Source organism: Zonotrichia leucophrys, chromosome 1A (assembly GCF_028769735.1).
Source record: "Zonotrichia leucophrys gambelii isolate GWCS_2022_RI chromosome 1A, RI_Zleu_2.0, whole genome shotgun sequence".
Taxonomy (NCBI): Eukaryota; Metazoa; Chordata; class Aves; order Passeriformes; family Passerellidae; genus Zonotrichia; species Zonotrichia leucophrys.
Genome location: NC_088170.1, coordinates 51,218,214 through 51,245,086, shown reverse-complemented (window position 1 = coordinate 51,245,086; position 26,873 = coordinate 51,218,214).

Genomic DNA, 26,873 nt, shown 5'->3' with positions numbered 1-26,873 from the left:
TCCCTTGGCCAATACTGCTGCACGAGGCTACGAGTTTAGAGCTCTTCATTGGCCAACTGCTCCCATGACAAAGCATTCAGTAACCTTAAGGATTAAAGGTTAGAACAATGACTAATTACCAGTTTCTAGATTATTTTTCTGCACTAGCACTGATCAAAATCTGAGGACTTCTTTGAGAAAAATTGCCTTGTTAATGCATTTTTACAGCATCCTTTTTTTAAAAAAGTCACTTAATCTAACTTGTAAGCTGAATATAGTCTTATAGGCAAAACGGAAAAAAAGACAAACAAACAATCCCAAACTGAATACAAGTTATGTTTACCTCGGTTACTTCCGAGGTAAACTTTCTAAATTTTACAGAAAATAAATGCTACACAAAATGTCTTTTAAACTCTGGAAAATTTTAAATTTTGATTATGCTTTTTTATAAAGATCGTATTTCAATGACCAAGCAGATTGGTAACAGCCACCATGGCATTTCAAAGGGCAAATCATGCCTGACAAATTTGGTGGCACTCTATGATGGGGCTCAGCATTGGTGGATCTGGTAGTGCAACTGACGTCTACTTGGACCTCTGCAAAGCAATTGACACCATCCCACATGACATCCTTCTCTCCAAATTGGAGAGACTTGGATCCTAACCCCTCAGCATTCTATGATAAGTTTGTATGCAATAAACTATGTTGGGAGGAAAGGGTTAGAAGCAGAAGAATGGTGAGGAGGATGGTTAATTGGCTCGGGTGACCTTGCAGCTGGGAACACCAAGGCCTGGAGATAAATGCGGAAAACTACGTTCATTGTATGGTATGTGTATTTTGTATATTTTGCCTTCTGCTGTGGATCCTCTGACTGTTTTGAGGAGTGGGATCTCTGTGTAGAGGTAACATAGGTGTTTACAGAGATTTGGAGGCACTGTCACTGACCTGCTTGAGTCTCAGTGTTGGGAGAGAGAATATCAAAGTTCAGAGATCATAAAAGAGCACAGAGGACATCACAGCATGGGCTGCACGGGCCCTTAATAAATGGGTGCAAACAGCAGCCTCGCCACTGCTAGGGTGGGTTCACCATGATGATGCCATCATTTCCACCTGTGTGTCTCCACCTGAGTATGGCTTTGGGATCCTCCAACTAGTGAGGTAATGAAATAAATTTACTCTTTGCATTTCAGCCATAGTTTTGTGGTAGTAGTGGGTGCCTGCCTATGTCAACTCACACAGCTAGTATAACCATTTCAAAATTGCATAGAATGACCCAAAAGAGCTAAATATATTTTTTTCTGGAACTGTCCTTTCCATCACCAATATTAATTTTCAAAGCTTGTATTTCCACAATTATAAGTTTTATAGTATAAGTTTTATTAGTAGACATCTGAGGTATTGCAATAATTCCTTGTACTTAAAAAGATAATATAATTGTTGTCTCATACTTCGTAACTTACAGCCCAGTACCAATGGACTTTTAATAGTTACTAATTAATAACAATGTTTTACATCATAAGTGCTTACCACAAAATAGTGTATCTTAACCACAAAGAGTGTCAGAAATACAGCTGCATGTGATTTTATTTCATAACAGAGATCACCAATGCTAACAAGAATACACAGCTGTTGAAAACAACAGCCTTCTCAAGACAAGAAAACCTTCATTATTACTACATTCAGTAAGGCTGGCAGGGGTCTTTCAAACAAAGTGCTTTCATTTAATTAACAGCTGGAAACAAATATAAATTTGGACACTTTGCTAAAATGTTGTTTCCCAATATTACCTCCCCTCATTTTGATAACTTTCATAAAAGTGTTAGTATTTTAGTTAGGCAGTGCATCATTGTCAGGATTCCTAGTGTCACATAACAGGGATGTGCTAAAATGGATGGGAAATTCCATTGAAGCTAAACATTGTTTGGGAAATCACATTTAGAGGGTCATTACTTTATTTCTGAAATCACAATCCTCAGATGAATAGGACTGTTCAAAGTATATGCAGTGAATAATCTAGATACCTGCTGACTCTCATCCAGCAAACTGATCCTTATGAAGAAAGACTGAAAGAGAACACAGGTTAGAATCTCAGCTTTTATTGCTACCTCATGGATGAGTTCAAGATGAATATGCAACATATTCAGCATGTCCTACAGTGATTTAAATGTTTTTGATAATATTATTCCCATTTCAGCAAAGATAGCAATTAAATCCTACAAGAGAATGAGAACAACTTCCTTCCTTCCTTCCTTCCTTCCTTCCTTCCTTCCTTCCTTCCTTCCTTCCTTCCTTCCTTCCTTCCTTCCTTCCTTCCTTCCTCGCTCCCTCCCTCATTAATAATCTATGGAATATAATAAAATTACACATAACTTCTCCTGTAGGTGCTCCCAGGTGATGTGGGAGCCAAGTAAGCAAAGATGAAACTAGGATTCCTGGCAAATGCTGTGATTCCCTTGGGACACAATGAGACAAACCTCACCTCAGAAAGACAGAATAGTGATGCTTTCTGCTTTTGTTCATCATACAGACTTGTTAAATCATGACTGCTGCCTGATCATTAAAACTCCCACAGTGTTGATTCTTTGCTCTAGATAACCTTCTGCTCCACCTGACTTGCAGATCAAAGCAGCTAAGGAAAAGCTCTCCTAGAGCATGTTCAGACCTCTGTCTATGGAGGAGTCCAATGTTTGTAGGGAGATGACTGTCATGTGGATAAAAAGAGATTCTAGGTAGTTAAATTTTCTGTTCTACACCACCAGAGACACATACAAAAAAATTATATTATTGCATTAAGGTTTTGTTCTCTGCGTGTGTTACTTTTCTTTTCTTCCTTGAAAAGCAATTGTTACAGAAAATTCATCCAAGACTTTATTCCTTTAAAGTTAAAAGCAGATCTTAAATCTAAAAGCTGAGTATACACTAACTTTGACAGAAGAAAAAATACAGATCAGCCAGCAATCAATAGAAGAGTCTGGCCTTCTGCATTTGAATCCTGTAAGGCACTGTTCCCAGAGAGAGCTCCCAGGTTTGTTAAAACATCTCCCTCCCTCTGTTCCTTCTTCCTTTGAAGTAAATTTCTTTCTCCTGCCTTTACTGCTGTCACTGCTAAATTATACATGCCCTCGTGTTCTAAAAACTCTGCATCAGGCACGGTAGTCAAGCACCATTTTCTTCTGTAGCTTACAGCTGTATGAAATTCAGGTTTTCCTGAGTTTTCAGGTTATCCTGCCTCCTTGAATGCCTCACCTTTTTATTACGTATCCTCCAAAAAGAAGGACTATCCTCCACTCAGTGTGTTGGAACAAAGTAGACTTGTTCCAGTTCTGCAGTACTAGCCCCTAGCATGTCTTCCACAACAGAAAGATTGTCCATGGTTCAGAATCAAATTTAGGAAAATCAAACCAATTAATCAAGGTAAATTGCACTGTAAAATTAGGACTATCTCCTGAAATGTTTAAATCTGCTGGAATATCTAGCTTCTCTTTGGAAAATATCGGTATCTTCATTAGCAGAGGATTCAATAATATAAAATACTGAAAAAAAGAAAAAGCAAAAAATGGAAGTGCACTGAACTGGAAAAAAAGAGGCATATTATGTTTGCCTAAATATGATGTCAAGGTAACCAGCTAAAGTCCACAGTAAACAGTGTAACTTTGACTAAATGTAGCAGACCTGTAATCTTAGAAATCGAAAAGTGTTGTCTTGGTTTGTTCTTTTTTCCTGTTTTTGTCTGTTCTTTCTGTAGTAGTTCACAATGTAACACAATCAAATAAATACTGTTTGTCTATAATCATGTAGCAACAGAGTGAAAAACAAGATAAAGGAAATATATTCCTGTCTTCAGCACAAGATAATGGACTAGAACTGAAACCAACCACAATATTTTTTAACACTTCTATTCTAGATTGCTGCAGTTTTCCACTTCAAAGCTAAGCAACTAAATCTAAAGGCACTTCACAACAGAGGAGGAATCTGAAGTCTTTTAGAGGTTTTTTACTGGAAATTGGTCAACTCAGAGAGAAGTTCTTTGAAAATAGAAGATTGAACAAGAAGTGTCAATATCCATCTGTAGATCTGCTACTAAGGAGTCAAAAAGCCATTTTGTTGCAAAAAACCCTAGCAATGCACCTTTTTATCAGATCCAAATTCCACCAAAGTTGAAGGTTTTACATTGTTCCAAATAGGCTCTATACCAAGGCCAAAGTTAAGGAAAAGGTCGCAGTCAGGACAGACATAAATGCAAAGTGCTCATATTGGGAAAGTGCTGGTTTGGGTGTACAGACTGTATTAGTGCCCACCAAGACTGGAAAAACGGACACAACACTTTCCAAAATACAGCCCTGGTCTGGCTGAATAAAATGGCCTTTTCCTGATACCTTCCCAGACAAATAGGCATCTTTCTTGCAAACTGTCAGTCATGCTGCAAAGGGCACAGACATCATGAGTCACTCTTCTTTGAGCTCTAATCTCTGCTCATAGTGACAAATAAGCCTCAAAAATCAATCTGCTTCTTACTCCTCATATCTTTGGGGATTTTTATTTTTTTATTATTAAACAAATTTATTGCATGTTTAAGGTACAAAATTAGAGGATATCAAATTGTGAGTATGATTAAATGAATTGTGAAATAGCCTGGAGTGAACCTGTAATGATGTTACCATCTTGTAATAAAAATGTAAGCCAACTCCCAGACCTTTAGAGTCTTTTTTAGGTTACTTTTCTAGGCTTATGGCAACCTAGTTCTTGCCTTTTATGGGCTACTACAAATTATAAAGCAGCACAGAGGATATCTCCTACAAGTCACATCAAAATACATACATTATAAATGTCTTGAACTATAGTAAAAGGATCTACAATAATGACTTCATGTACAATATCTTCTCCAAAGGGTTGCTGTCCTCCCACATTCATTCTATTATTTTCCAAGATGTACTAAACAGAAATATTAGTTATCTTATTAACAGAAATATTAGTATATCACTTATATACCCATCAACTTAGGGACTTGCTTTGCCACTAGGTTTTGTGGAGATAACTATTCCACCAGTTTCCTTAGTTCAAAGCCTTCCTCCAAAAGGGTAAAAAGAAGTCTACCAAAACAGAATTGTCTTCCAGAGTGTCAGATTTAAATATTTGAGAGAAATGAGTATTCCACATTCTAACCAATATCCTTGCTTAATACAGGAATAAATATTTTTTCTGTTACTACCTCAGTCATGGGCTCCCCCATAGTCTGAAAAAATACATCCACTTTGATTTTGGTTGTAGTTTCAACAAAGCCTTATAGATTACCATCAACTGAAACACTTTCCTCCCTAAAAATTTCACTGAAAATTTTAAGTCACATTGGACAACATTGTAAGAAAACCAGTAGTCCTGATTAACCTGCAGATTTGCTACTGTTTTTACCACTTTAGTTGAGCATAGAACTTTGCTTGAGAATGGAAATAATTACATGTTTAAAAGGGACACAATTTGTGCTTTGTAAACATCTATATCAGAAGAAAAGTATTCTTGTAAAAGAATTACTCTTTTTCAGAGTTCAGTGCACATTTGACTGATGACACACTTTTACAACCATGGTCACAAGTGACATATATGAAGACCTTAGAAATGCACTGTATTGTTTCTCTGTTCTCCTCCTGACCTTGCTTCTTAATTTGCTTATCTATCTTACATATGGTCTTTTACATAATCACTAAGAAAGATTTTAGAGCTAGTTCTAAAATCAGATTTAATTGATGGAAAAGCATCAGTTTCAATCCAAAAGTACCATTTATAAGTTCAGTACCAAAAGCTGCTTTTAATTTCCCTTGGGATTTGAGTAGCCTTCAATTGCATTATCACTTCTTCAAATGAGTAAAGGAAATTAAGGAAAAGAATAGTAAAATCTAGTACTTACCTTGAATGCAAGGGTGGATTTTATTTTTATGAGAGGTAATTACAATGTTCATGAAATGGGAGAGATGTGTGAGAAGAGTTCTACAGCAAAGCTTAATACTGCAAACCCTGCCAAAAAATCCTCCACCTGTTAATCATTCAGAAAGATATTTCTAGTTTGGGCAAAAGGAAGTAAGGTGCTACACTGTGTGAGTTTGATATAACATTGTTTCAGACACCTCAAGAGGGTGTGTCAGCACAAATATGAAAGCCATAAGTAGTAAAAGCCTCTAATAATAATATATGCACTCTCTCTGTCATCATTATGCACCATCATTTATGGATGTCACCATGCATTCTTGCTGACTCCTCTGGCATGTGTCCATTAGGGCCATTTACTGTCAAGTAAGCATTCTCCTTTGTGGTACTGGTGATGCCTCCATTGCTCATCAGAAAAACCCACAGAAAGATCCAAAGATAATGGACATCTTGGAAGATGACTAAAAAAAAAAAATTCCTAAAAAAATAAAAAAACAAAAACAAAAAAAAAACCAAACCAAATCAAACCAAACCAAACCAAAACAAAACAAAAAAACGAAATAAAAATTATGTCTCTTTGGACATTTTTCTAAATTAATTTCAGAACTTGGAATGCAAGTGTGGACTTTCACAATCCCAGAAAACAGTGAAGCTGAAACCCATACCCACCCTACAGGCTCAGGGCGTATGAGAGAGAATGCACTTGAAAAGTGGATTTCAGGAGGGTTATCAGAACTTTTGGCTTGAATTGCAGAGCATAAACTCCTAAAAATCAATATGAAGTGACAGTAGTTAAGCTCTGCATTCAATGCTGTAACTTCTTCTCTGAAAGTTCCCAGTTCTTAATGTTAGCAGATATTTTTCTCTGTTCAATGGCTTGAGAGAAAGCAAAGGTGTCAAGTGAATCTCCAGCCTTTACCTCCAAAGTACAGCACAGCTGTGCAAGGTTTTAGGAGCAGCCAAAGAAGTGTAACACAAAGTGAAGACGTTGTAGGACAAAACTGCTATTGTGTACTTCTGTAAAGGCTTTGCAAAGTGAATAACCCACAGAGTAGACTTGCTGCATTTAAACTGACACCAGGCTAGAATGCAAAAGCATTTATTAGAGCATTAATCTCCATTGGAAGCAAATATTTCACTGCCTCAGAAAAGTGGTGAAAATACTACACTCATACAAACACACAGTTATCATCTTTGCAATTCAGACCTAAAGTGACTTTCAGTGTAATCCAGGCTGATTGACAAAGTCAGTGAGAGCTACTGACAGACAGATCACACAAACGGATTAATTTTTGTATAAGAAAAAGAAGTTTTCTTAAAATGGATGAAAAAGGCCATCCTGTTATACCAAGCAGCATTTGGAGGTCTACATCTCAAGATGTGAAAATTCTTCATTATATTATTTATTAACTCTCAAAAACAGTAGGAAGAATTATCTATAGTAACAAAATCTGTATTTTATGATTCCTCCATCCAGACTTGACACTTATGAAAAAGTTATTTCAGTTTTAAGTGGAAAGCTAAGATACGGCATTGGATATAATTTTTTTTTTTTCACTATTCTTTCCAAGCTGCACTTCTACCTCCCTTCAATTTGAACTTTATGTTTGTACTCTGTTGTGGTTGCATCTTTTGCGAAAGAAGTGTGAATCACAGCTTATATTAAACAAGTCTGAATCAATGCTGTGAATAGAGATTCGATCTTTCCTTCACAAATTCTGTTAATAAGATTTCTGCATTCATTCTGGCTGACATTACCTGTCCCAAAGTTAGCAGTCTAGTCCAGCCTCATTATCTGCCTTCCCTCCACGGTGAATGCAGCAGGAGAGATGCACAGATACCTTCACAGGCACCTTTACATGGCTTTCCTCTGTCACCTGTGTGAGGTGGCTCGTTGTCAGCAGAGGTGAAGCCCACCTGCTCAGCAGCTGCCAGAGGTGTCAGTGAAAGATGTTTGGCCTGGCAGCCATGAAGCTCTGCAGAGCCCAGCTACACAGCCTTCCCCTCCAGCCTCACACCACTGAAACCAGGAGCACAGGAAAAGAGTTTGGAGTCAATTTTTCACTTACTTTACACCCTTGCAAGTCCATATGTCTTAACTAAAGAGAAATTTCTGATCTATTTGGAAATTTTTGGAAAATTCAGAAGATGGAAGAAAAAGAGAGTTTAAAGTGTAAGGTTAAAACTTAAGAAAATCTGATAATATAATTAATATATCAAGCTGCTTTTCAGATTTGCAGCAGAATACAATTTTACCTGCTTTAAAATATATTTAAATAAGCCATAGTTAGTAAAAAATGGGAATAATTATTAACGTTTTTCTAAAGCTTTTCTATGCATTTTTTTCACATTTTTTTCTAAATAGCAGCATCATGGTTTATTAAAAGAGCTCCATCTTCTGGCAGCTGATAAAGAGCAATTCATCATAGATGAAGAAAGGCTTAAAATCATTTGCAGAATATAATGAAAAATTGATCCTGAATAACCAATGTCTGCAGCTGCATTCCACAGAGATGTTGTGACATTTTGATTTTATACTAATTTGTTACTTGTTAACCTTGATTTCTAGCCTTTTGTCAGGAAACTTACTTATTATCAAATTAAAATAAAAGGGTGACATATTAGAACAATCCTGAAGTAGGGAAGTAAATGTATAAGCAAAAAAAGTACTGAAAATTTATTTCAGCTTTTCAGAAAGAGCTGAATAAACATCATAAGCATATTCTTTCACTTTTTTTTGCCTGTCTTAGCAGTAGCTCAATATTTAGAAAAGTTAGTCACTGCCAAAGGAAGAAGATGCCATCCTTCACTTCATCATTTTTAACACTCATCTCATCATTGATTTTTATTACTAAGGGGCTTGGCCTCACTCGTTTTGCTTTTTTTCCAAGAGGGTGTGTTGGAGGACATGTAAGCTGAATCCCAAGGCTCTTTTCCCACATTCTACCATCAATGGCACATCTGCTTGATGTTACAGCACCAGAGATCTGAAGACAACTCAATTTAGGAGATTAATTACCTCTCTGCAGAGTGTTTATGAATAGAATAGTTGCATTAACAGGTTGGATGTTTTCTGAAGTAAAAAGTCTTTACATAAAGAATAACTTTAAGAAATGCTGACTTAAGAACCAACTTCCATATTTTTACTCATCTCTGTGTGAAAAGAAATAACATGGAAATGGAGAGAGATCTGACTGTGGAATCATTTGTTTAGATATCTCTGCAACACTGATTCTGCGTTATAACTTCCAGAAGAAATTTTAAATATTTTAAATTTGTCGATGGGATATCTGTGATATTTCCTCTTGCAGCAAAGCAAAAACAAGCAATGAAATAGAAATACTCTTTTATTTTATAGCCATTTCATTCTTAATTAGTTAATTAGTAATTAACAGCACATTAAATAGCATAAAAAGTGTTTTTCAGTGAAGTAATTATTGAATATTCACTCTGAAACAATATTAGAAAAACAGGGGAAAAACATGATGTATATAATTAATCAGATTTTCCTCCCTGTATTTTTCTTACCTATCTATTAATTCATCTTGGAAGCTGTATTTATTATAAATTTACTTTAGTAAATCAGCTCCTTCCCAGTGGCACCGCTAAAATCATACTTAGACCTATTAATTTATTGCAGATGAAGTGGCAATAAATTAATTCAGATGGAGGTTTTTAAAAATCCAAACAGTAAAGTCTTTCGTTCAGTTGTCACCCACCAGTAAGCTTCATGAAAATGAATCTGAGTAAAACTGATTTGGTTATTCCTGTGTACATCAAAGATGGAGAGAAAAATATACACATTCTTTTATATACCTAAAATCTTTGAGTTGAAACAAGCATGTTTTTAAGAAAAGGGGTATTATGTAAGGGCATTTCTGCCAGATATTGGTCTTTTTCTCTTCCAGAAGAAATTTGTTTTAGTTTCAGAATGCTATGAAGGTCTGAAAACTGAATATCAGTGAAGTATGAAATCATCTGGAAAATACTGGTGTAATGAAGAAAAGACATATTGTTCTAATAAAAACTTATGCCCAGGGTATGTGCAGCATGTAAGAAAGATCATGGTCAGGAAAACTAGATTCCAGTCTTTTCTCTGTTGGGTAATCACAAGCATGTATTTCATTTTCCCTGTTCCAGCTTCTTCCCCTTGAAAAATGTGATAACGTCATTTTCCCCTCTAAAGAGAATTCTGCTTAAAAAAACACATGAGAGAGCTCAGCCAGACGTAGTAACTAGAATATCTGGCAGACCTGTGACATCTGGCCATCGTTCCTTACTTGAAGCTGCCCTGCTGTAGGGCTTCTCTCTGCTGCTCCCCAGCCTGTTCCCACTGTCCTGGGCTGAGGCATTGCCTCCTGCAATATGGCTTGAATGGTGGCTATTGCTTGGGTCTGGGGGCATAGGCTTTATATCAATTGTAATTTAAATGATATTGACCAAAATAAATAAATCACAGTGAATTTCCAATTATTTATTGGTAAATATTGTCAGAAGAGTAGCAGAGTTTAGGTGGTCGCATGGCTAAAAATCACAAAAGAGGATATTTTATGGCATACCTAAAAAAATGCCAAATTCAAGAGAAACCTAGTTTCAGGGAAAATCATGTTACTACAATATTAAAAAAAATAAATAATATTAATGGTACTGACTTTTTTTCATAAATCTCATTTCATTAGATGTGCCTTCAGCTATTTATAAAAATATTTTCCGAGGTAGAGGGAATGGCAAGCTTAGTAAATACATCATTTTTTTCATGCAAATTATCTTCATAAAATATTGTGCTTTGTCTTAATATCTCATTCCAGTTCTAAATCATTGCTTCTAAATTTGGAAATGACTGTGGAAATATCAATTCCCCTCACTTTTCCATAACACAGTTATTTAATCCACTACTGATGCTGATTCCTCTTTCTGGAGCTGTTAAGGTGCAGGGGAGAGCCAGTGCTGGGCCTGGACATAGCAGACCTCTTCCAAGGGTAACTTCTGAAGGCAAAGCTCTGTCCCCACGCTGTGCTCCATGCAGAACCAGGGAAACATCAGCCCGTCACAGATTTATGTTTCCCTCAGGTAAAATCAACAAGCAATTATAAATTCAAACAATATACAGGCAGTGGCACACAATCCTTCTTTAACTTTACAGGTACTTACACAAGTCTGCTGCAGACAATGCAGAATGAGTTCCCCTACACAATAAACAGGCTAAATCATCAAAGAGGATTGGCTTTTAAGGTTTCACACATAACAGGCTTTCCCAGATTCTTCTGTGGCACTTAGGTGTCATTCTGGCTACTTAGAGTCTTAAAAGCAGATATGTGAGTGTCCTCTCTGGACAGAAAAAATATTGCATGAAAGAATAAAAAATGGAATTTTGAGTAGCATTTTTATAGAACTCCCATACTAAGGCTTTCTTTAGTGACAGACAACTTCTAATTCCTACATCTTTGATTAAGTCAGCAGGAAATCCTAGAGAGAGACTGATGTGGTCATGTGTTACATTACTGTGAAGTTTTGTATCACCATATCCCACCTTTCTATCCAAGGTGCTGGGAAGTGGATGTTTAGAGCTCTCAACATTCAGAAGCAAAGATGGAAGAGGACAATAATATCACCCCAGCCAAACAGACAAGTAAACAGCTGTCCTGAATAGTCATTAAAGATCAACACCTCTGTGCATCTCTGGACTCTCCTTCAGGAAACTTCAGGAATAACATGACAGATCCACCTACTGAGATCCAGGGTCTCTTTTCTATATTATTTATTTAATTTTTATTACTGAAGCAGCATAATAAAAACGAGTTAAATGTAGAAGCTTCAGGGACTTATTTCACAGTGTATCAAGCAATTATGTATTGAAGAAGATGAAAAATAGTATCCTTAATGTAACTTCCCACCCAGGGCCTGCAAAAGAAACTGCTGAAAGTCAGAAAATAATAAAAATAAGAAAATTAGGAAGAAAAATAATTATAAAGAACTATCCAAGACTACCTTGCTCTAATGTTCTTTTCTTTGCATTTGTAAGAGATTTGAACTTTTTGAAAAAAGAATAATCAAGATCAGGCAGAAAGTGGGGGGGTGAGAGAGAAAGGGTTGTCATTTTTATTAAATAGAAAAGACTTATGAAGGATTAACTCTACTGTTCGTTATGCATATTAAAATGTACTTGTATAATATAATTTAATTTATTTTAGCTTTCCATTCTCTACATATCTCTGTGAGAGAGGGGCTGTATACCAAAGATAAACTGATTAGAAATACACAGGTACTGCAAAATAAAACAAAAAATAAAGTCTTGCATATATGGAGAAAATGTGTGTAAGGTTGACACCAAGAGAAAATACTAATTTGTCAGTAAATATGTAATTGTAACTAGCCACAGATTTGGCAAGCAGACAAAGGAAACATCCACACAGAGGAATTTCAAGCCAGAAAATAAAGAAGCTAAACTGAAAAAGATAAATTGCACCCCATCAGCAAGCTAGCCAGGTATAACTTTCTGGCCAGCAGGAATTCTGGGCCAGCCCACAGATTTGTTCTACTTCTGGCAATGGCACAACCCTCAAAGAAATCAGAATGCAATAAACAAATAAAAAAACCAAACAAATACATGTTAGAGTTACTGTCAGAAGACCAAGCCCTGGCATTTTGTTAAAAGGACATTTTAGTGCTCAGCAGAAGACAGATGTGCTGCTGTCTTACACAGCCTTGACAGATCTTTACAGTGTTTTGAACACCAATTTCAAGGAGAAAAGATATTACTTATTTATACCAGCACAGCTTCCTATTGATGTCTGCACACAGGAGGCACTGGGCAGGCTGGCGCCTGCTGGTTTCTGCTCAGCTGTAAGGCTCCAAGGCCTTTGGAATGGAAGGGGCTGCTTTCAAAGCTCAGACACCACCCAGCAGGACCCTGCACTGTTGCCCTCCTCTCTGAGCTGGGGAGTCATGGCCCAAAGAGCAAGTACACCAGCAGCTCTTGGTGCTGACACCAGAATTCTGCAGGAAAAGCAAAATATAGGTATAGGGATCCCAAGCTTATCTTCTGTCTTCAATTTACCTTCCTTCTAACTACTAGCAACAGGGTTACCTCTGAAACCACCTTCTTCTCCTTTTTGGTAATCTAACCTGTTTTTACTGATAGATAGCTACTCATCTCTTTCTTTAAGGAACTAAGACCAGTTTTGGGCTGTGCATATCCCTACTTAACACTCAAAAGTGAACACAGTTAAAAGATTAAAAAATAAAAAAGATCAAAAGAGGAAAATATTTGCAATCACCCACGATGAACTATTGAGCTCCAGCTATATGGGAGCATTATGTGGCTTTCCAAGGGAAATAAAATGTGATGTGGAGCCCTTTACTACTTTCTATGCTCCAATGTAATACTGGACCCAGGAACACTGTGAGATGCTGAATTTTGTTTTCTCTAACAGTTGAGGAAGTCAGGGTTGACCTTGCTGCCATGCACTGTAACCACTACAAGGAAGCCTCCAGACACTGTTTTTACAGATCTTTCTACTGAAAGACCAGTAAAGAGTACTCTCCTTATTAAATGTGATGAATAATATACATTACTAGAATATGAGTTAATTTAGACAAAGATGCTGGGCTAACCAGCAATGTAGGGTTGACTTTTGCTGCTGTTGTACTAACAAAGCCATGCAGTGTAGAGGACTGACTTCCACCTGCTCACTCTGTCTCCATGCAGAGATCCACTCTATAGTTTCATTAGTAAGAAAATACAGTGTTTGAGTCAGATAAGGAGACTAGACTGCTCTCCATGGTACTATTTTATTTTCTATATTGTTGCTGTGCTTGCAAAACCTCTGGCAAGGATTTCATTCATAGCTTATATTTTCACCAGAAATTCCATCAAAATCCAGGTCAGAAAAGGAAAAATTACATGTATGGTGCATTAGTCTATTTTTCTCTGGACATCCATTATTTCTGCTTCATGACTGTGATGTCCACAGCAGAAAACAGAGAAAGCCATATCAAACTGCAGGAGTCTACTGGCTGCTATCAGACTGCATAAGCTTCTGTGCTCTTTAATATATGCTGAACACAGCTGAGCAGGACAGCAGGCCTAGAGGAGACATCAGAAGCCCAATTATCACTAGTCTATGTCAGTAGAGAATACCCAGATGACTTCTCTGCAGGTGAAATTAAAATGAACTTATTTAAATTTCTAACACATTTTGCATCTCCCTCAGATAGAAGGAAAAGCAAATTTACAGTCAGTATAACAGGCTATATGGCAAATATTTGAGCTAAGACAGGTTAGTGACTGAATTTATTGGGAAAAGATTTCATTAAAGAAAAAAAATCTCATAACTGTTGTTGCAACTCCTGCAGTGAAAATATTGAAGCTTACACATTTCATTGTAGAATTGAGGACAAAATTCTGTTATACTTTCATCTTGCATCATCCTTAACTGTGCAAGATTTCTTTTTTTCTTCACCACCAAACTTTCAACTATAATAATCCATTAAAAGCGGCACAGGCTTCTGCAGTGTCTGATGAGACAAAAACAACAAAAATGCAGTGTGAGTATTACTAATTGAAGAAAGGCCACTATTGTCTTCTCTATGTTAGCCTATTCTAACTTCATTTAAAATTCATATTAAATTTTTGAGGCTTAGATCTGCCAGCTTACTAGATTTAACCTTGGTTCACTTCTTTCTTTTATCTTCCTTAGATTATGACTGCACTTTTGAGAAGACTATTTTACACTAACATCCCCCTAATAAATGAACCCAAACCAAGCAACTGTTTCTCAGATAAAACCCTTTCAGTACAAAGATGATAAAGCAAAAGGAGCAGAGGTAGCAAAAGCAATTGCCATTTACTTAATTGAAAGTAATATCTAGTAAGTTTGATGATGTTATCTTCCTTTTTATATTGAGTAAAATTATGTTCTTGGAAATAATCATGCAAACTGTATTTACACTGGAGTTTTGGCAAGTATTGTTATCTTTATTTCAAATCATTCTAAATGCAGAGCCTGCTCTCCAGAGTCTACAAGCATCAAGTATGTCTTGAGACACAAAGAGGGAGAATCAAATTGTGTCTCTATAAGAAGAAGATGAGGCAGTTTGCCGCAATGAAGACTTTGCAAAAACCTACCCACCATGCAAACTACAAATACAGGGTTCACATTTTGGGAGAAGGAAGATCCAGTGCCCTCTGTGCATCAATTCTGGCCAGATCTAGCCCTAAGAAACAAATTCTGCTGGAGAGATAGATGTATTAAACAAGGTCATGCTGATCCTTGCCTAGGCTGGCATCCCAAGCAGTATGAAACATCCTCACAAGCCTCAGGCCAGGTTTTTCCTGTTAGTACAGGCAGTGTCCTTCCATTCTGGGACCCATGGACAGGCTTCTACTGTCACCAATCTGCCCCATGTCTGAATCTTGCCATATTCTGTGATTGCAATACCTAAAAAAAGTAGAAGTAAAAGCAGGCTTCTACTGTCACCAATCTGCCCCTAAAATATTTTCACTAAATAAACTTCTCAGCTTCAGGTTCACTGATAGACAGCATACAGCTTTCCTTTCTGAGTGCCTATGTTGTTCTCTCTTCTCTCCAAGATTTATCAGTATCCCAGCCTACTCATGTTTAACATTTTCATCCTTCCAAGCTTCTCTTCATGTAAGATGCTTCCAGTCATCAGTGCACCAAACCTTTCACTGATGTTTTTCATTCATTTAAAATTCCCTTTCAGGCCACAAATTATGTTTATTGGTTTCAGGAGTAGTTTTTAAGCATCCTCTGCCCTGAACCCTTCTGCTAGTTTTATTGTTTGATATTGCAAATCCACCAGATTATACAGTGTTTCTTTAAAATGTCACAATTTAATCAGGGTCAACACTGAGTGACAGAATTCAAAAGGACTGAATATTGGAGAAATATTGCTTGCATTCAATGCAGGTTATTTATTCCCTAAATTAAAAACCAAAACCATGAGATAAAAAAGGAAACTGGATGAGGAAAGGACCATGTATTTCAATCAGAAGAAGAAAGGTTTTGCTGGTTTGCAGGTAGCTGAAATCTGCTGGTCTGATAGTCTGTCTACCTAAATGTTTCAAACACAGATGTCACTACTCATTTCAGAGAAGTTTGGTTTCAGTTTACACAATGTCTAGTCTCTCTGGTGACTGCTACTTGATATTAATTCAGAGCAAAATTGCATGTCACTCTACTGTCTGTTCTTTGCTGCAGCATGCCAGTCTGAATTTGGTTGTATTTCAGTGGCAGATAAGTCCTGTTTACCTATATCTCCATGGATTTGTGATACCTAATTACTGCTTTAAAAGCTTTCCTACATCACTGATTTAAATAAAAAAAACCAAAAAACACTTCAGTCCTCCTAAGAATCATAATCCAGTGCTCCTAATAATAACATTTTCAATTTGAAAGCCCTACATTTCCTCTGAGTAGAGCTGAACAAGAAAGACATTATCATTATGCTGCTTTTTTTGTTTGTTTGGGGGCTTTTTAAGCAGCCAATTCAGCCATCACTGTAAAATATGTCAGACATGAACTCAGTTCCTCCTGGTACCAGTCTGATACCAAAAAAAGTCTCTGACAGAAAAAATGTATTCTGTAGAAAGTCTATATATGGACCACAGAAGCACTTGAAGTCACTGTAATCTGGATCTTGACAAACTGGAGATAGGCATTTGTATTTTTTATTTTCTATTTTGCATGCTGAAACATCTCTGCAGCTGGGCTCCAAAAAGAAAATCCTAAAGTACCTCAAGTGGAATACAAGGAAATCCAAAACTAGATTTTGGCTCTGAAGTTTTACCAGTACTCTAATGTCAGATCTCACAGGCTGCTGGAAGTGCTAAGAATTAATTTCTGAGATTTCTACTGGGCTGCTGGGGAAAGAGTGGAAGGAAAAAGAAAAAAAAAACCCATACATTTCTGGGCTCTACCAGAACTAGGAGTCTTATCAGCAATAGAAAATACTGGTGTGTATCCCAAGAATTCTGTTCATGAAAATAACCTAGACACCACCACATTGGAGGAACCCTGAGCTGCTCTGTAAGAGACATTTCCAGTCCTTTTTTTTTTTTTTTTATTAATTCATCAAGTCCTCAGCTGCTACTTAGAAACATATGCAGTTTCACTTTATGTCTTTCCAAATTCACCGACAGGAGGCTTATTTTTTTATCTCCAGAATCACAAACAGTTGCTTTTCTTTATTAAAAAAAATCATTTTTTTCCCATAACTTGCAGTCATGTGGTTTACTCTAGATTATTATGATCTGTATTTTAATGTCTTACATCAGTAGAAACAGAAAGAAGGTATTTATTAGCGCACCTATAATTTGTTCCTATTTAGGAATATAGTCCATGTCTCATCAAAAAAACTCCTATTTGTCACCAAAAATTTAGAGGCAGAAATGATAATATAAAGATATTTTCCCCAAAAAGTATTTTGGAAAAATAAAATGAGATTTTTTGTCTTAATTGAATGTTGATTTGAATTAACATAAAATAAAAGAAAATATTTCTTTTTCAAAATAATTTTCCATGTCTATTTCTTCTAAATATACAGGCATATCCATAAAAAATCACAACCTCATAAATTCAGTTACAAAAAAGTCAGTTCATTTTCTGGGCTGTCACTCTACTTTCTGTTGCACTTCTTCATCAGACACATTGAAAGAAACTTTGTTTCTTGAATAAACCCCATGATGTCAGTGACTTGGCTGCCATCACTGGAGATTTCCCATGCTGGCCATTTGTTCTAGCTGTTAAAGAATTTTCCGTAATTTCTAACTTAAGAGCTACCTTTCCTACCTTGTAGGAATGACCATCATTCCTTGTCATGCCATACTATCAGAAAATATAATTCCTTTATTCATTTTAATAAAGGAATATATATAAATAAAAATAAATAAATCCTTTGTTTATATTCCTTTGTAATTCCTTTAATTCACTTTTATTGTAACTTGTGATCATGTTTCTCTTGAGTCTTCTCCTTTCTAAACTATAAAATGTTATTTCCCCTATCTTTATCATTGGACTGGATTATTCTTGCTGGATCTCATTGCATTTTCTGACTCCCCCTGCTCATACCTACAGTTTGTCAAGAATAATGGCCAGTGATGCACCAAGTTCCTCCACACTGTCCTGGTGCATCAGAAAGGTACATGAGCTTTTCCTTTTGCTAAAAAAAAATAAAGAAACCTTACTGAACGTTGAATTCAACAGATTCAATATTGAGTCTACAGAAGTTCATAACGTTTGTCTGTATCCTCACTTGCTGTCCCCAGGGTGGGAAGAACAGGACCTGGCAGCCAAGGTCCATTTGGCAGCAGGGCAGGCTCTGCCTGGGGTGTCCTGCCTTGTTTGCCAGCCAGGAACAGGGCAAAACAGGGGTGCAGCAGCCTCAGCCCCAGCTCTAGGTGCCCTGAAAATGTGTGTGGTTATTACTTTATTGCCCTAAAATCACCTTGCTTCTACCTTTTGCAGCTTGTTCCATAGAACTTGTTGGTTTTTTGGTATTAAGCTTGTCTTGCAATTGGTTTTTGTGTCTCAGTGTTTTCCTTACCAGTTGGTACTGATTTTCAGATAAACCTTCTCTTTTGCTACAAACAAGACAAAGTACTGGAGGAGACTGGAGGACACAAGACTCAGAAATTAAGTACTGAATTGTGCTGAGCTGGAAACTTCAGTCTTGGAAATCAAAATAAGTGTTTTAAAAAATGTTAATATGAATTTTTAAAGAGGGGTGAGAGATCAAAATCATGCTTATTATCATACAGGTATACAAAAACCATCACTTTTTACAAAAGTTCCAGCTCTATTAAATTATCTTCTACCAAGGGAAAAGAGATTCACTGAGATTTATTTTGTTTTTCTGCTGAGGAGTACCAAGCTGGTAGGAAAAAAGATGCAGCAAGAGTTTGGAAAACTATAAAATATACCCTTAAGATTTATGGTTGACTAGGTATCTCTGATGTCATCATTTCTAGGACTACAGCATTGTATAGTCATCTAAACTAATTTAAAGAAAAAAAATCTAAACTAATTTGAAAAAAAAAAAATAAACAAGCCAGAAAAGGGAAATAAACAGTGGCAGTAAGCAAGAACTGGGCATGTTTCTGAGCATTGTGCTATCTTTGTACTACAATAGATCCTATCTGCAAACATAATTGTGATTCAAGTTACACTTTATTCTGCAAAAGTTCAATCCCTTTTACTTCAGTAATTCTCTTCCCCTTCCTAACCCTGTTAAGTTCTTTGATTTTCTATAGACCTCAAATGCATTTTGGTCTGGGTGTCATACATCACATAATATGCTATTTTACAACTGATGGACAGAAGTCCCTTGCTGAATTAATTTTACAAGATAAGTCAGCTCATTTTGAGCACAAGGGAATGCTATAATTTGACAAAATCACTTTAGTAAATCCATCTAGCTCATTGGACACCAAATACAGTCTCTTCCCAAAAAAGGTTTAGATAAGTGGCCTCAATCCCATGATGAAGAGCCTAATGCCCATATATCAGTGGCTACATCTATATCTATTCATACAGTTCCAGTGGCATATTTACAGAATTTTTCCCACCTTCTCATCACCTTTCATTATTGCTTTCTTTTTCTTTTTGTATATTCAGTTGGTAAGGGGTTAACACAACTAACAATGAAATCATGTGGATTTGTGCAAACAGAATAAAAGATTAAGCTGATCACCTTTCCATATATTTCTCTGTGTGTGCCCTATCAAAGATGGATTTTCTGGGGGAAGGAGAAATGTGGAGGTCACATAGAACAACCTCATAGCGCTATGCAGAGGAGGGTGACATTCAGCAGTGTGTGGGTATGTATATGTTTGCTCACTGATGTATTTTTTTCTTAAATTTAACTTATTGGAATTGAATTACAGTGACCTTTCTCTAAGTCCTCTCTGACTCTCCTCCATGTGTAATATATGTGTGTGTGTGTGTATATATACACACAGACAGATAAATATTTCAGTTCTAATAACTAGGAGAACAGAATCATAGCCACTTACACAATTCCATTCCATGCCTGTCATTTCAGAAATACAAACAGTATGTGTAATTTTTTATTTTTCCTTTCTTTTTTTTTTTTTTTTTTGGAATATGAAATGAGACAGAGGAAACACATTTCCACACTGCCATCCACTGATAACCTCACTAGGACTGTTATTAGCCAGATTCCATTTGCAGCCTGTGTGGCGTGCTGCTGGGAGAGCTGACAGCCAGAGGAGGAATGATGGCTTGGGGTCAAATTCTGCTCTGCTACCCAGGAGGAACCTTCCAAGTGAGTCTGGTGACTTTGAAAGAACAGAGTATGTGTCTTGCCACAAAATCCCTGTGTGCATCAGGACACAATGTAATCACTGAGCAGAGCATCTCCCTTCAGTGGAGATCAAATTAATGTTTTCTGAGAGTATTTTAGAAAACACTCTCATTTTCAACCATGTTAGGCCAGTTACAGTGACTGCTAAACCCACTAGAGTTCTAAAAGAAGTCAGCCCGAACTCTCCCTGGTATCAGTTATGTCCTTATGTTGAAGGCTTTCAAATGTTTCTTTCCTTGTTTCACAGATATCAGTCTGATTTTCCATTCCCAGTTTTAATATGAAAGCTGAAATAGGAACAAAATTATTGTATAGTTGTTGAATAAAATAAATTGAAAGAATAAGCAACACTGCTCTTAGGTCTGATCTGTCTTGAAGTACTGTTCACTCATTTTTGGCACCATTTCAAACATAAGGAAATAAATGTGAAAGTTCTCTCTCTAGTAAAAATCTCATTTATAGTGTAACCATGTACATGTTTGTTTCTCTACATTTTCTCTTCTGTAATTCTTAATTATTCAGCCTAACACTCTCTGTTTAAATACATTTGTTTCAAACAGCAGCAAAACCAGCCCACTACATTATCTTGCCTTTCTAGTAGAGTTTTTTCTTTTTCATTTATAGCTTGTTTTCTTTCCATGCCAAGATTTATCTACAGTGCTGCTTGCAATCATTATTATGTGCAAACATCAACATCCCTGTGGGGCACTGTTGTAATGAGGATCAGGAAATTCCACTTAAAAATATTGGAAGGGGAGGAAATGGAAGGTATTAGCACCACATTTTACTTTTAAAGATACTCCTCTGCCAGTCAAAGGAAATCAACCAATGTTACTTTTTGTTTCCAAAAATGCATAAAAATTAACTGTTAGTAAAACTCTTTTTTTAAAAAGGAATACCCAAAAGATTTAATTATGAGAGAAGGCTGTGACACTCATGGAATAAATATGTCACTATATTCAAATCTTTAATGCATCCTTCCTACACTAGAGATTGCTGAGCTGGCCCCACTGCCACAGAAGAGTCAGAAATTTTATTCTTAATGTCATAATCACAGCAATTAGCACATAGTGTCTGGATTTTGACAGTTCAAGCAGAGACCGAAGAGTCTCTTAAGTATGATCTACTGAAATGGGGGGGGGGGGGAAAGTAAAACCAAAAAATCCACACACAAAATCTCACTCAAAACAGAAGAAAACTCAATCATAATCAGAGCAATCCTGTAGAGCTTGTTGTACATATGAAGAGGGATTGGTTCCTCTAAGTGGCTCAGCTTCATGACATGTAGTGTAATCAGTAAACCCTGGCTGCCAAACTTACGCTTAGTAAATTTTTTCAGAAAGAGTTGCTTAAATACTGAGTTAATTTTCATCATCAAATCAAAATACATGTTTGGGTGACAAGCTGAAAATTGCTTGAGGTGTTTCTTGTGGGAGAGCAGAAATAGAGCCAGGGGCCACTGAGAGCTTTTCCTTTGCACCTGAGCTGTTAGCAGGGAGTAAGTGTTGTATTACTCTTTCTTTGTTTTACTCTTCATTTCACCTGAAAAGGTCAAATTTTTAAGGGAAAAGGAAACTGCATTACTAAATATAAAATCTGTTGTAGGTTAAGAAAAATATCCCTTATTATCTGAATGAGGTAACAATTCCTAATGTAGTATGGTATATCATGAGTGTCATCAGCCATTCCTACTCTGTGTTGTTATTCTGAAGAAAAGAACCTGTACAAAAGCAAGTCTATACTAATGCACTTTAAAGTGTCTTAGTTTATGGGAAATTGAAAGAGATGTGAATATAAAGGACCATATTGTCTGTTCTATTCCATCCATTTTATCTGCATCAGGCAGAAATATGGCTATACACCCATTTCTTACTTAACCTTTCTGTAAGTTACCTTCTTTCTGTGGACAGCTGTTGGAAGGCTGCAATGCTGATGCAAATTCTTACTGGTTAACAAACTTTTAAGGTCTGTTATCAGCTAGTCCAGATCATTTCAGGTCCAAAGTTAAAGTATGCTATGCAAAGTCTGCTACAGAGCAGGGAGAGAACATGGAATCTTTTAGCCTTCCTTTTTTATCTCCATCTGGGTACAATGGGGAGAAAGGACCAAAAGACCTGATACAAAATAATGTGTCATAAGCCAAGATTTCTTCTCAGTTTTCATCTGTTGCAAAGTACTGCCACTCTTCCAGCTTCTGCTGCCCACTGGGAAAGGACTGAGTATAATTTGGCATCATTTAGGGTATATTTAAAAGGGTTTTTTTCCTGTGGTGACAAATCTGGATAATAAAATGGGTTTTGTGGCTAAAACAAACCTATTGCCTGCTTTGAAGTTCATGGGTATGGATTTCTTCACCTGACCAGAGAAATGGGAACATGCTACTCAGCATGTTATAGTGCACAAGCTCTGCATCTCTTCATCATTCAGTTTACAGCAGCTGCAGACTCTACTTTCTGTTTAACACAGGGCAAAATTTCATTTTCAGTGGTCAATACACACATATTCATGAAATAAATTAAATTAGGGGTTGTGGTGAATAAACTTCTGGTGAACAAACATCTCAGGACAATATATTTAAACTAATTCCGGAAGCAGAGTTAATAAAATTAAAACTTCATCCTCTCCTTTATGTGTGTTTTATTCACCTAGAAGTAGGATTTATGTCACTTAACTGTGTGCCTAGTTTGGACTTGTCATTGTGCTTTAACCTGTGGAGAGAAATGAGCACACCCAGAGGGAATTAATCCCATTCTGTATTAGAAATCTATTTCTGGCTATAATGGCCCACACCGAAAATATCTTCACTGCCTAAAGAGCTCTCTTTATAATCACCTTAGGCTGAACATGTAATTTTCACACAACTAAAGTTAGGTGAGACATATCCTATTAAAGTGGCAATGAAGTTATGTTCATACCATTTTCTGGACTAAAACAAAATGGTTATCCACAAAATTCATATGTAGATTTCTGTGTTATCAACAAATAACTTGTTTTTAATTAAAGGTTTCACTAGCTGTCAAGGAAGTATCAAGCCACCTATTTTCATGCTGTCCTGCACTTTGGATGTGTGTAGCCCTCCATCAACAATAGCCATTGTTCTGTGACTAGAGTAAATTTATAAAGATTACTGCTCTGGATTCTTAAAATGTAACCTATACACTGAGGAATCATAATAAACAAGATCTGGACTCTTGAAGGATGGCAGGTAACATAATTTTTTTTTGTTAAAGGTGGACCTTAATTACCTTCCTGTACCTCCTTTTATATAGTTGTTATGGACAAAGTCTATAATTCTTGCTTCTAGAAATATAAGCCAGGCAAAATTAAACTCTTAATTTCCCCTTTAGTTCATTTCAGCATCTGTAGAAGTACAAAGTAGAATACAAATCTATTGGCTGTTTATTTTTTAAAAACATATTCTGCCACTAAATCCTCTAAATAACATGGAGTAATTTCTAGCTGTTAAGAAAATCCAGAGCTATATTTTTCAAGTGTTATGCACTTCTGTATGCAAGCAGTGTATGATGGTAGTTCAAGGTACTTTTTTCTTATTGCCAAACACAAAACAAGCTTCTTTCATTTTCTCTAATCTAGTCTTATATAGAATATCCTCTTAAATGAGACTAACACTATCTGAGATATATTTACATTTTTACCAGAAGATTAAAAATGTGATTTGTAAGTCAAAATATTTTTTTTGAAATTATCTCAGACAGTGTTTTCCAAAGCCATCCCAGAGAGATCATGATTCTATTCTTATGCCAGGTCCTCTGTCAAATCATTTACACAGTCACTATAAGATTTTCTGCTGAAAAGGAAGGCAGCAGTCCTTTTTTGTGTGTGACAGCCACACCAAAAACCTGCTGGTTTTGCTAAAAAATGTGAAATGTTTGTCATGTTATTGGCATGAATGCACCAGTCAACACAGCTCTGCAAAGATAATAACCCAAGATATGAACAGTTCCTTTTTCTGTTATGTTTTTGTGTTACCCCCAGGTAATGTACGAGAGGCAATGGTTCCTGTGTCTGATCTAAATGGTATTTAGAGCTGCTGCAGCAACATTTAAGATCAAATTGTAATGATTTGTGTTCACATGGCTGGAAATACCCAGTTTGATTTTTAGTGCATGAGAGAGCCATGGATAAGGCAACAAAGAGAAGGAGAGGACCAAAAACTGAGGCTTTGAGATTCCTGAAATTAAGTATGGCAGAGAAAGAGTGCTTTTTAATGTTTAAAACTGCAAAAAAAACCCCAAACATGATTAGATTGTTATTGTTCCCTTCTGTGCCTACTTGCACACTATGTGTAAGACTTACTGCAGTGAGAGACTACACCAAGGGCTGAATATCTTCCCTTACTCTTTTAACCTGATGTATCTGCTAAAATAGTTACTATGTTAATTCCAGAAGAGTGAAAACTCTCAGAAGGATGCTCATACATATTTCAAGCCTTCTTCTGTCAAGAGGTGCATCCTATCTTCTAAAATTATGTGCCCTGAGCTACAAAAGTACAATTTCCATTTACTTTGTCTGAGGTGAGTCAAAGGGGTATAATACTCTACAGTGCAGAATGGGCATGCACTATTTCATATATTCTTGCCTTTTCATAGAAAAGAGGCACACAGCAAATGTTTTCTGTTGACTCAGGATAGTGAGAGCCAACTAGATGGCATAGAAAGAGACAACAGTGTGGATGCGCACTGCTGAAGCTTGAAGAAACTGATTCAATCAATTCTTTCCTTTTTCCGTTTTTTCCTGCTCATTATGTAAGAAGCAGACATACCACACAGATGAGCACAGTGTGAATGCTTGTATTAATAGGTTTTCCTCAAAGTATGTTTCCAAAAATATTAATTTGCTCAAATTATATAGTGAATAGGGTAAATCACTTTAACAAACTAAAATCCTACAGAGTTTGACTCAAAATCCTATCATAGGTCATATTCACAAGTTTTAAAAGGCACACAACTGGCATGAGTAAAGCAATATCACTTATACCTGCTGAGCAATAATATGATCTCAAGGAAAAAGGCACAGCTTTGTGTTATCAAATATGAACAGAAAGACACCTCAGTAGAAATCCCACACTTGCAAAGCCTTTTTAATGGCTAAAGAACCCTGCAGTTAGAACAATGCCACCATTTTTTAACTGCTTAAGCAGAGGAGACTATATCAAGTATAATGTTGTGTCACTAGTGTTTTCCACAAAGTTCATTGTTTATTTGTAGCCATGTGATGCAGGTATCACTGAATTTAATTCAGATTAGAATTTAATTACTATGTTGGTATTTACATGCTGTATGAGTTTTAGCTCATAGACATGAGAAGCATCTGAATGTGAAAGTGTTTTGTCACTGTATCAGATCAAAAACATTTGTAATATGCACTCCAGTCTTTTGCACCAAACAGAGAAACTGATCATTCTATCAGAGCCTCAGGGAAAGGTAAAGCTATGATCTTTGGAAACAGGAACATTTTCATTGAGTGCCCTAATGTTAAAGCATAGAAATATATGGAAAAATAGTTTTTCTATTTGAATTTAATAAATTCCAGTAAGCTTCATCTACCTTTTAGTTTTTTTTTTTTATTTGAAGAATATCCTATAATATTTTAAAAGATACAAAGGCAGATGTGGATGTAAAATATTATTAATATTTCTAATTATTTCATTATTCATGTAATTTGGACATTCCTTAAAGATATTAAGTCTTAAATCAAATGACTGACAGCAAGAAAAAGAACCTTGTCTTTGTTTCCTGGGGTCAAAACTAAAATCTTCTCCATTTCCAGGGGTCAAAATTAAAATCTTCTCCATTTCCAGATGATTTTTTGGTCACAGCTGACAGTGTCAATGACTTGTTTCAGTTTGAAGATTAGGGATTGCAGGTGGAGGCAATGACTTGAAAGCTGAGAACATGTAAGAAATTTCTTTGCATTTCACCACAGCTGATGGTCAATTCAAAAATCCTAAATGAGTGTTACAATAATCTAGAGAAAAAAATAAAAATGTTTAAAAAATCATTCAATAGGTACAAGAACTAAAAGGATTTAGTATCTGAGATCTGTAGATGGAAAGAAATCTGAAGAGATCAGCAAGAATGCTGACACTTGGCAGAAGCAAATCTATGTGAGTGAAACTTCATAGCTAGCAATATTCTTTCAGTATATCATTGTAATGTTTCTAAAGTTACTTATTGCTCACCATGACTGGGATGTGCATTGTAGCTGGAAGGGCTGAAGAGAAAGGAGACTGCCAGAGGTGTCCTGGCTGTCCTTTACTCCACAGTGAGGGACTGCCAGTGTCCCCCAGAGAGGGTGCAAGGAAGTTCACATAGACCTGCACGAGATGCTTGCAGGAGTGAAGGCCAAAGCTTTTTCTAGAGGAGTAAGGACAGGATAATGCAAATGAAAACGTGTTTCAGTCATGGGAAAAGCTGGAGACATCTTACCACTGGGAGAATTTAGTTAAGGATTAATTCTCTCAACTGTCGAAATCTATGTAAGTATCTGAGAAAATACTCAGAAAAGACAAATTCAAATTTCAATTACTAATTTGCTGAAGAAAATTGTAAAAAGTCACATGGTGTCCATGCATTATTTCACCACAAAAGGAAAAGAAAATCAGGCAA